This window comes from Hordeum vulgare, chromosome 1H (genome assembly GCF_904849725.1).
Source record: "Hordeum vulgare subsp. vulgare chromosome 1H, MorexV3_pseudomolecules_assembly, whole genome shotgun sequence".
Lineage (NCBI taxonomy): Eukaryota > Viridiplantae > Streptophyta > Magnoliopsida > Poales > Poaceae > Hordeum > Hordeum vulgare.
In genome coordinates this window covers 337715649-337726185 of record NC_058518.1, presented here as the reverse complement: position 1 = coordinate 337726185, position 10537 = coordinate 337715649, and positions in this window count along the sequence as shown.

Genomic DNA, 10537 nt, shown 5'->3' with positions numbered 1-10537 from the left:
AGCAAATTGATGAACAAAAAGTAAATTGTATGCGAGGGTCTCAACAAGCATAACCTTTTCAACGGTAAGTTTTAGAGAAAGTACCACCTTGCCGAGACCCAATACCTTTGAAATCACATCATCATCAAAGGAGACTTGGGTGGCAATGGATGGGTCGGGATGAACGTCCATCACCAAATCCTTGCTTCCGGTCATTATATTTGTTGCTCCACTATCAAGCAACCATGACACCCCACTAGAAGCAAACTCTTGCATAAGATCAAAGCCTGAATTTTGGTACCCATTCTTTTATGGGTCCTCTTATTTTAGTAACAAGGGTCTTAGGAACCCAAATAGACCATGCAATGTACTCATCATAAGAACCAACCAATTTAGCAAAAACATTTCCATCACTGGCACGACACAATACATATGAGGGGTTAAAGTCGCCGTCTGTGTTGGCTAGAGGGGTATTGCGGTTCACAACATCACCACCCTTAGCTTGGTCCTTTTTTCTTCCCATGAGTACCCTCCCCAGATTTAAGAAAAAATTCCATAAGGTGGGGAGGTTGCTTGGTCTTCTTCTTGTTGTTTTTCTTCTTGGATTTGGGTGCAAACCCAAATCCTTCCTTTGCAACCACTTACTTTTGACTGTTCAAGAGATCATTAAGATTCATTTCACCTTGGATGCAAGTCGCAAGGCCTTTCTCAAGCTGCTCTTTTTAGTTTGGATTTGTCCTCCACAAGATGTGAATGCTCACAACAGGGGTTAGAGTATGGACATTATCAATTTAGACAATGGAGAGCAAGTGGCCATTTCCTTAGTGAGTTTTAATTCGAGTTGTGCATGAGACTCTTTTAAGGATTCACGACAACTCTTCAAGGCCTTGTGAGCCTTGTCAAGTGTTGCAAGCTCTTTCTTGAGTCTAACATGATCAAGCCCAAGTGCACTCTTTTTGGATTGAAGCACAATGGTAAGAATAAGAGCATGATCAAGATCTTTCTTTAACTTAGCAAGGACATCGTTAGGTGACTCCTCAAGAATCAAACGAAGTCCTTGCTCTTTTTCAAGAGCAATGGAAAGATCCACAATCTCATCGGCATAGTCACGACTATGACCTTGCAGCATAGAAATAATATCTTCATGAGATTCAATAACGTCATTAGCCTCACCGAGTTGTTCCAAGAGAGCAACAACATGCTTCTTGGATTTACCCTTGAGATTTCTCATGAAATTACCAAAGGAGTTTTCCTCCTCCTCTCCCTCTTACTTTTCATCTCCGCTAACTATGGTAGCAGAAATGGTAGTTTTGATGTTGGAAGTTTGAGCGATAGATGTTACCTTGTTGGATGCCTTGGCTATCAGATACTTGCGATAGGTTCTCATTAGGGGCCTTGAAGAGAGACACCTTGTTTGGAGAAGAAGATGCAATGGCCACCGTGGCCATTCGCCTTGCTTCACCACTTGTCTCATTGTCATCATCCTCATCGGAGAGGTACTCTTCTTGAGCCATCAACCCCTTCGGGGGCATCTTCTTGGCGAAGTTGTTCTTGTTTGGGAAAGTGTAGGGGATCTATCGTAGTCCTTCAGATAAGTAAGAGTGTCGAACCCAACAAGGAGCAGAAGGAAATGACTAGGAGTTCTCACTAAGGTATTCTGTGCAAGCACTGAAATTGTCGGTAATAGATAGTTTTGTGATAAGGTAATTTGTAACGAGTTACAAGTAACAAATGTAATAAAGGTGCAGGAAGGTGGCCCTACCCTTTTTATATCAAAGCACAAGCCTGTACAAACTCTTATATAAACAAAAGTGCTCCCGAGGACACATGGGAATTTATGTCAAGCTAGTTTTCATCATGTTCATATGATTCGCGTTCATTAATTTAATAATTTGATATGTGGGTAGACCGGCGCTTGGGTGCTTCCCTTACATGGACAAGCCTCCCACTTATAATTAACCTCACTCGCAAGCATCCGCAACTACGAAAGAAGAATTAAGATAAATCTAACCATAACATGAAACATATGGATCCAAATCAGCCCCTTACGAAGCAACACATAAACTAGGGTTTAAGATTCTCTCACTCTAGCAACCCATCATCTACTTATTACTTCCCAATGCCTTCCTCTAGGCCCAAATAATGGTGAAGTGTCATGTAGTTGACGTTCACATGACACCACTAGAGGAGAGATAACATACATCTCATCAAAATATCGAACGAATACCAAATTCACATGATTACTTATAAAAAGACTTATCCCATGTCCTGAGGAACAAACGTAACTACTCAGAAAGCATATTCATGTTCATAATTAGAGGAGTATTTATGATAATTAATGATCTGAACATATAATCGTCCACCAAGTAAACCAACTAGCATAAACTGCAAGTAGTAATCAACACTACTAGCAACCCACATGTCCCAACTGAGGTTTGAGACAAAGATCGGATGCAAGAGATGAACTAGGGTTTGGAGAGAAGATGGTGCTGATGAATATGTTGATGGAGATTGAGCCCCTCTCGATGTGAGGATCGTTGGTGACGACGATGGCTTCAATTTCCTCCTTCGGGAAGGAGGTTTCCCCGGTGGAATAGCTTCGCCGGAGCTCTAGATTGGTTCTGCCCAAGTTCCGCCTCGAGACGGCATCGCTTCATCCCGTAAGATGTCTCCTGATTTTTTTCCAGGTCAAAACCTTTGATATAGCAGAAGATGGGCACCAGGGGCCTTCCAGGTGGCCCACAAGCCTGCAGGGCGTGACTAGGGTGGTAGGCCGCGCCCCTGGCTTGTGGCTGCCTGGTGGGTCCCCTCAGGTATCTCTTTCGCCGAGTACTTTTTATATATTCCAAAATAATTCTCCGTAAGTTTTCAAGACTTTTGGAGCTGTGCAGAATAGGTCTCTCTGATTTGCTCCTTTTCTGGTCCAGAATTCCAGCTGCCGGCATTCTCCCTCTTCATGTAAACCTTGTAAAATAAGAGAGAAAAGGCATAAGTATTATACCATAATGTGTAATAACGGCCTATAATGCAATAAATATCAATATAAAAGCATGATGCAGAATGGACGCATCAACTCCCCCAAGCTTACACCTCGCTTGTCCTCAACCGAAAGCTGAGATCGATAAATATGCCCACATGTTTAGAGATATAGGTGTCGGTAATATAAAACATGGACATGAGGGCATCATGGTAATATTTAGAAAAACAATACATATTGACATATAATCTCTTATGCTAGAGTAACAATTCATTCACATGGTAGAATATGAGTCAAGAACTCTATTGAGAACTAACAAACTATGATCTTAGTCAGTGAAGCAATTCCAATTTAGCATAACATAGGAAAGAGTCAATATAAGAGCTTCTAAAGAAAATCCACATACTCAATTATCTCATGGTTTTTCACAAGGGCTAACAATCCTGCGGTACCTGTGAGGTCGAAGCTTCCATCAGACCCAGAGAAAGATAGAGGCTTATAATTTGCCTCCCAAGGGTAATGTCAATAGTAATAGCTCATGATTACCCACATCCGAGTGGATATATGTGTCTAGATCATTCTCCAACATATGACGCTTGCCAAAAGATAAAGGCAAAGTAAAGTAAATGGTAAAGATCACCATGACTCTTGCTTAAGGGTAAGTACTAGAGAATAAAAGTAACAGATAGGCCCTTCGCAGAGGGAAGCAGAGGTTGTCATGCGCTTTTATAGTTGGATGCACAACCCCTTAATGCAAAAGAATGCCACTTTATATTTCCCCTTGTGATAAAGAACTTTATTATGAAGTCCATTGCTTTTATTTCTTCCATGTCACAAGTTCGTATGAAGTTTATTTTCCTCACACTAATTGATCATGCATATTTAGAGAGCAATTTTTATTGCTTGCACCGATGACAACTTACATGAAGGATCTTACTCAATCCATAGGTAGGTATGGTGGACTCTCAAGGAAAAACTAGGTTAAAGGTGTTTGGAAGCACAAGTAGTATCTCTACTTAGTGCGGGAGTTCTTGGCAAATATGGGTGGAGGCAAGCGACACATGTTGAAGGATCTATAACCATATAACTTCTATTCGAAAATAAGCAAACACAACTCATTATGTTGTCTTCCTTGTCCAACATCAACTTCTTAACATAAAATATTTTAATTGAGTGCTCACAATCATAAAATATGTCTAAGATAATATATTTATATGCGAACCTCTCTGTCTTTAATATTTCCTTTTAATTGCAACAATGACCAATAACTATGTTTGTCGACTCTCAACAAATTTCAATCAACATACATTTTATATGTGAAGTCACCACTCCCCATAAGATCATTATATATACTCTTGCTTTTATTATATATTTCTTTTTCTCAGGATCATAGCAAGCAAGCATAGCCCTCAACTCAAAACTACTGTTTTTTATATAACTCTCGGACTTGCTTACATAGGGGGATCATAAAGCAAGACTCAAAACTAGATCTCACTAAAACTTTGTTCTACTAGATCAAGATATAACCAAAAGGATTGCAAGAAAAATGAAAATAAAAGTAAAAGATGTGATGGTGGTACGATACCGGGGCACCTCCCCCAAGCTTGGCTCAAGCCAAGGGGAGTGCCCATACCCATGTATTTAGTTGTCGTTCTTCGGAGGTGGTGAGGTTGGAGGCTTGTTTAGTTTCCTCTTAAGCATAAAATTATGTTCTCTCACGTTGTCTACTTTCTGCTCGAGCCTCAATATCCTTTAACATAGTTCTGCCTTACTCTCCTACAGAAAACGAGAAGGGATAAATAGAACCTCGGGTTTTCTCCTTGTATTTGGGAGGCTCGATTTCTTGAACTCCACATGCATATCTCCGGGTTGAGGCAGGGGGATCTCCTCTTCATCCAAGCTCTCTTCCTCATACTTGCCTTCCTGTTCCTCCTCCGAGAACAATCCATAAGGATCTATGTCCCCGTAGATCTTGGGATTAGCAAGATAATGCGATGCATAGCTCTCCCCATCGGAATCCTGGGACGACATCTTACTCTAGATCTTCTGCAGAAAATAGCTCAAAACGAAAATAGGAGATATTGTCGTGGTACGAAGATCAAGACCTTCAGGAGATTATATAATGAATTTTTACCGACCCAAAGGAGTATACCACAAGAAAACGGAGTACGGAGGGTACACGGGGTGGCCACAAGCCTGTAGGGCACGGCCAGGGGGGTAGGCCGCGCCCCCTGGCTTGTCGCCTCCTCGTGCACTCTTCAGACTACTTTAAAGTTTCCTAATTTTTTAAATATTGCAAAATTGATAAAAATTACCAATGGAGAATTTTTGGAGTTGGTTTGCTTACTGTAACACATAACTATTCCTTTTCGGAGTCTGAAACATGCTGATAGGTCTCCCTAATGTACTCCTCCGGAGTTATGGTATTGATAATATTGGTTTCAACACTTATGGGAGTACCTGAGAATAATGTTTGATTCTTTTCCTATTTACCACCTTCAGATTTGTACCATCGGTGTTATTGATCTTGATGGCACCAGAACGATATACTTCCTCGATAATGTAAGGTCCTTCCCATTTAGAGAGATGTTTTCCCGCAAAAAATCTTAAACGAGAGTTGTATAGCAAGACATCATCACCTACATTGAATTCACGCTTTTATATCCTTCTATCATTCCATCTCTTAACCTTTTCTTTAAACAACTTGGCATTCTCATAAGCCTGGGTTCTCCGTTCATCAAGTGAGCTAATGTCAAATAACCTCTTCTCACCAGCAAGTTTGAAATCATAGTTAAGCTATTTAATTTCCCAATAGGATTTATGTTCTAGCTCTAGAGGTAAGTGACATGCTTTACCATAAACCATTTTATACGGAGATATACCCATAGGATTTTTGTAAGCAGTTCTATAAGCCCATAATGCATCATCAAGTTTCTTAGACCAATTCTTTCTAGATCTATTAACGGTCTTTTGCAAAATCAATTTAATTTCTCTATTGCTCAATTCTAATTGACCACTAGACCGAGGATTCTAAGGAGATGCAATTCTATGATTAACATCATACTTGGCAAGAAATTTGCGGAAAGCACCATGAATAAAGTGTGAACCACCATCAATCATTAAATATATAGGGACTCCGAATCTATGGAAAATAAATTATTTTAGCATTTTAATAGAAGTGTTATGATCAACACTACTATTTGGAATAGCTTCTACCCACTTAGTAACATAACCAACAATAACTAAAATGTGAGTATACCCATTGGACTTTGGAAAAGGTCCCATATAGTCAAAACCCCAAACATCAAATGGTTCAATAAAAAGAGATAATTCATAGGCATTTCCCGTCGTCTACTAATATTACCAATTCTTTGACATTCATCAGATGATAAGACAAACTTACAAGCATCCTTGAAGAGAGTAGGCCAATAAAAACCAGATTGTAATACCTTGTGTGCAGTTCTATCTCCAGCTTGGTGTCCTCCGGAGGCTTCAAAGTGACACTTGTATAGGATCTGTCCCTGTTCATGCTAAGGTACACAACGTCTAATAATACCATCTACTCCTTTATAAAGGTGCGGATCGTCCCAAAAGTAATGTCTTAAATCACAGAAGAATTATTTCTTTTGTTGGTATGTGAAGCTAGGCGGTATAAATTTAGCAACAATTTAGTTAACATAAGCAGCATACCAAGGAGGATTGTGTGAAGCATTTATGACAGCTAATTGTTCATCAGGAAAGCTATCCTCAATTAGTAGTGGGTCATCGAGAACATTCTCTAATATAGACAAGTTATCTCCTACGATGTTATGAGCACCCTTTCTATCAATAATATGCAAATCAAATTCTTGTAGCAGAAGAACTCATCTAATAAGTCTAGGTTTAGCATCTTTCTTTTCCATAAGGTACTTAATATCAACATGATCAGTGTGAATAGTTACTTTGGAATCAAAAATATAAGGTCTAAACTTATCACAAGCAAACACAACTGCTAAAAATTCTTTTTGAGTGGTAGCGTAATTTCTTTGACCAGTGTCTAGAGTTTTACTAGCATAATGGATAACATTTAATTTCTTATCAACTCTTTGCCCTAGAACATCACCAACAACATTATCACTGACATCACACATAATTTCAAAGGGTAGGTTCCAGTCAGGTGGTTGAACAACAGGTGCAGTGATCAAGGCTCTCTTAAGAATTTCAAAAGCTTCTACACAATCATCATAAAAAAAACGGAACATCTTTTTGTAAAATATTACTGAGAGGCTTAGAAATTTTAGAGAAGTCTTTAATAAACCTCCTAAAAAACCAGCATGACCAAGGAAACTTCTTATACCTTTAATATTTGTTGGACACGTCATTTTTTCAATAGCATCAACTTTAGCTTTATCAACTTCATTACCTCTTTCGGAGATGTTGGGTCCCAAGACAATGCCTTCATTAACCATAAAGTGGCACTTCTCCCAATTCAAGACAAGATTAGTTTCTTCACATCTCTGCAAGACCCAATCAAGGTTGCTTAAGAAATCATCAAAAGAAGTTCCGCAAACAGAAAAATCATCCATGAAGACCTCAACAATCTTTTCAAAAAAGCCAAAGAATATAGCCAGCATGCATCTTTGAAAGGTAGCGGGTGCATTGTATAAACCAAAAGGCATACTTCTATAAGCAAAGGTACCTGATGACCCACAAGTATGGGGGATCAATCATAGTCCTTTCGATAAGTAAGAGTGTTGAAACCAACGAGGAGCAGAAGGATCTGAGAAGTGGTTTTCAGCAAGGTAAAATCTGCATGCACTGAAATTGTCAGTAACAAGTGATTGTGTGGTGAGATGATTCATAGCGAGCAACAAGTAACAAAAGTAGCAACGGTGCAACAAAGTGGCCCAATCCCTTTTGTAGCAAGGGATAAGCCTGGACAAAGTCTTATAGGAGGAAAAACGCTCCCGAGGACACACGGGAATTTCTGTCATGCTAGTTTCATCATGTTCATATAATTCGCGTTCGTTACTTTGATATTTTCATACGTGGGTGGACCGGTGCTTGGATACTGCCCTTACTTGGACAAGCATCCCACTTATTATTAACCCCTCTCGCAAGCATCTGCAACTACGAAAGAAGAATTAAGACAAAGTCTAACCACAGCATTAAACTAGTGGATCCAAATCAGCCCCTTACGAAGCAACGCATAAACTAGGGTTTAAGCTTCTGTCACTCTAGCAACGCATCATCTAATTACTACTTGCCAATGCCTTCCTCTAGGACCAAATAATGGTGAAGTGTTATGTAGTCGACATTCACAAAACACCACTAGAGGAAAAACAACATACAACATATCAAATTACCGAACGAATACCAAATTCACATGACTACTATTAGCATGACTTATCCCATGTCCTCAGGAACAAAAATAAATACTCACAAAGCATAATCATAATCATGATCAGAGAGGTAATGAGTAGCATCAAGGATCTGAACATAAACTCTTCCACCAAGTAATCCAACTAGCATCAACTACAAAGAGTAATCAACACTACTAGGAACCTTACAACTACCAATCGGGGTCGCGAGACGGAGATTGGTTACAAGTGATGAACTAGGGTTTGGAGATGAGATGGTGCTGATGAAGATGTTGATGGTGACGAGTCCCCTCCGATGAGAGGAGTGTTGGTGATGACGATGGCGACGATTTCCCCTTCGGGAGGGAAGTTTCCCCGACAGGATCGTCGTGCCGGAGCTCTAGATTGGTTCTCCTCAAGTTCCACCTCGTGGCAGCGGCGAAACCACGAAAAAGCTCCTCCTTGATTTTTTCCTGGATGAAACCCTCCATATAGCAAAAGTGGGTAGCAAGTGGGCCAATGGGCTGCCCACAAGCCCCCATGGCGCGACCTGGGGGGGGGGGGTGGCCGCGCCGTGCAGGCTTGTGGGCACCCCCTGGTGCCCCTCTAGCACTTCTTCAGCCCTGTATTTTTGATAAATCGGGAAAAAATCCTCGTTGATTTTTACGGTGTTTGGAGTTGCCCAGAATAGGTATCTCAACTTTGCTCCACTTTCAGGCCAGAATTCTAGTTGCCGGCATTCTCCCTCTTCATGTAAACCTTGCAAAATAAGAGAGAAAAGGCATAAGAATTGCACCGTGAAGTGAAATAATAGCCAAAGAAGTGATATATATAAACATGAAAACATGATCCAAAATGGACGTATCAACTCCCCCAAGCTTAGACCTCGCTTATCCTCAAGCGAAAGCCTAGCTCAATAAATATGTCCACATGTTTAGGGAGAGAGGTGTCGACAAAAGAAGATATGAACATGCATGCATCATGATCAAGATCAGAACAGCAATACCAACATATAATCTCTCATGCTAAAGTGATAATTCCTTCACAAAGTAAAGCATGAATCAAGAACCTTACCGAGAAGTAACAACCGATAGACTTTAGTCATTGAAGCAATTGCAATTTATCCCAACATCAGAAAGAGTCAAATAAGAGCTTGTAAAGCAAATCCACATACTCAATCATTCTTTCGTTCTTTACAATTGCTACAACTCACGTGGTACTCATGAGATCAAAGTTTCAGCTAGACACAGAGAAAGATAAGGGCTTATAGTTTTGCCTCCCAACTACTTACCCTAAGGGTAATGTCAACAATAATAATTCATGAATGCCTACCTCCAAGTTGACATATGAATATAGATCTTTCCAAAGCATATGACGGTAGCCAAGATAAAGTCGAGATACGGAATTGGTGAAGATCACCATGAATATTTCAAGGGCAAAAAGTAAAGGTACAAGATAGGCCCTTCGCAGAGGGAAGCAGAGGTTGTCATGCGCTTTTGAGGTTTGGATGTGTGTCCTCTTAGTGCGGAGGAACGTCACTTTATATTGCCTCCTGTGATAAAGAACTTTATTATGCAGTCTGTCGCTTTTATGTCTTCCTCATCACAGGTTCGTATAAAGCTTATTTTCCACACACTAATAGATCATACATATTAGAGAGCAATTTTTATTGCTTGCACCGATGACAACTTACTTGAGGGATCTTATTCAATCCATAGGTAGGTATGGTGGACACTCATGGCAAAACAAGTTTGAAGGTTTATGAATGCACAAGTAGTATCTCTACTTGGTGCGGGAGTTTTTGGCTAATATGAGGTGGAAGCAATCGTCACATGCTAAGGGATCTCTAATCATATAGCATTGTTCGGAGCCAAGCAAACACAATCCATTATGTTGTCTTCCTTGTCCAACATGTACTTCTAGGCATGTAATAGTTTAGTGAGTGTTCACAATCATAGATGGTGTCAGAGATGATATATTTATATGTGAACTTCTCCTTCTTTATCACTTCCTATTAATTGCAACAATGACCAAGGTCTACGTTTGCCTACCCTCAACAAGTTTCAATCCTCATTCTTGTTATATGTGAAGCCATCACTTCCCATAAGATCATTACATGATCTTTCATGCTTTTGTTCTATTCTCACTCTTTTGATCATGGCAAGAGGCAAAGCCCTTCAACTAAGACACTCTTTATTATATGGCTCACGAGCAAGAATACAACGGGGGAGACACAAAGCAA